We start from the raw sequence: 1,932 nt of genomic DNA on the forward strand, positions 1-1,932 counted from the left end.
ATCAGACGTTGGAAGGTGGCTGTAGAACTATGAAGGCCGAAGGGCATGATCTTGAAATGGTACAGGCCAAAAGGAGTTGCAATGGTAATTTTCTCTCAAGATCCCTTTGTTAAGGGGATCTGCCAGTAGCCGTTGATCAGATCTACAGTCAAGATATACTTTGTGGCTCCCCAATCTCTCCAACAACTCATCAACTCGTGGCATGGGATATGCATCAAATGTAGATATCGCATTCACTTTTCTGAAGTTGATGCAAATCCAGGTTGTCGCATTCACCTTGTACACCAAGACAACTGGTTTCCACCAACCACTGTGGGATTCTTCTATCACCCCGAGGTCCAACATCACCTACAGCTCCCAATATACAGTGTTCCACCTCTTCATGCACAGGGGACAGCTCTCACAGATTTTCCAGCCGGGCTGCATTGTGATGAGGTGACAAATCAGCCAGGTTTGTCCAAGTCATGATGAGAATACAGAAAGGAAAGATCTGACCACCTGCAATATCTGCGCCCATTGAGATGGCTGGAGTCCTTCCCCCAAGGGAATCATGTCTGAATCCTGAATAAAGGAGGTTGTGGGCCCAGTTTTGGATCGGGAGCGGGGGGGAAAGGGCGGGGGGCGTTATGAATAAGCTCTCTTGGTCTCACCAAGTCTTCAGAAGGTTTATGCAGTAAATCTGTCTCTCTTTCTTCTCAGATCTGCTAATTCACTGCTCCTACCGGGCAAGCCACCTCAAAGGGCTCTTACTACCTAGCCATTAATTTTAACTCTGAGCTGGGTAACAACAGCAGTACCCTGTCACCAGGCTGGAATTCGTGTGGGTGGGTGCCCCTATTAAAGGTCCAAGAGTATCAAGAGCAAGCCTATAGAAGGTTTTCCTTTGTGATAACCCCTTCTTTTGTAGCTGGAGGACATACTATGCTGGGCTCTTGCTCCTCCCAGGTTTTACAAACGGATTCCAGGATCCCCCAGGGTTTGAGGGGTGAGAACGCCATTGAGGCCTGGGGAACCTCACACACTGCAAATCAGAGGGGTGGTAACAAGCAGTCCTACTGGCAAGGATCTGCAGCCACACATTTTCTCAGCATCCCCTTCAGGGTCCTGTTGAAGCATTCAACTAGCCCATAGTTTGGGTGCGGTGAACAGATGTTCTCAGAGATGTGATTTTCAGTAGCTTGCACAAGTTCTTCATCAGTCATGACATGAAGTTAGTTCATACCCTGGACCATTATTATTTCTTTGGGGATCCCCACCCTCACAAAGACCTGAGTTCCGTTGGTATGGTCACTGCATTGGTCGTGTGAAGCAGAATGGTCTTAGGGTACTGGGTCACATCATCCACAATTATCAGTGTGCGTTGGTGTCCATTTGTGCTCTTCTCCAGCAGTCCTATCAAATCCATGCCAATCCTCTCAAAGGGGGTGTCTACTACTGGCATCAGGATAAAGGGGGTCCTTGGCGTGCTCTTGGTCCTGCCAACTGACACTTGGGGCAGAACATGCAGTAAGCCCTTACCTCTTCGTAGATGCCTAGCCAAGAGAATCTGCTGGTGGTTCTCTCAAGGGTTTACTCCCTCCAGAGGTAACCAGAATATGGAACCCAGTGCACAAGACAAAGTAGCTCCCTCCCAAAGGGGTGGGGTACCAGAAGTTGGCCTGGACCTTGTTGTCTGGTAGTCATGTACCAACCAGTAGAGTTGTTCCTCTTTCAACTCGAGGTGTGGCTATTTTTTTTTTTCTTTGTCAGTCGATTAACCGCCATTGACAGTAGCCAGCTGTTCATGTGCCCAACACAAGGTGGGGTTTCCTTTCTGTTCCCCTATGAAAACCCTGTTTTGGGTCACCCACTCCATATTCAAGTGGTGTTGAGTTTACTGGTCTTGCTGGTCCCTCAGGGACACTTTCTGAGGTTGTTAAGTTCCTTCCCCAG

This window comes from Chelonia mydas, chromosome 10, assembly GCF_015237465.2.
Source record: "Chelonia mydas isolate rCheMyd1 chromosome 10, rCheMyd1.pri.v2, whole genome shotgun sequence".
NCBI lineage: Eukaryota > Metazoa > Chordata > Testudines > Cheloniidae > Chelonia > Chelonia mydas.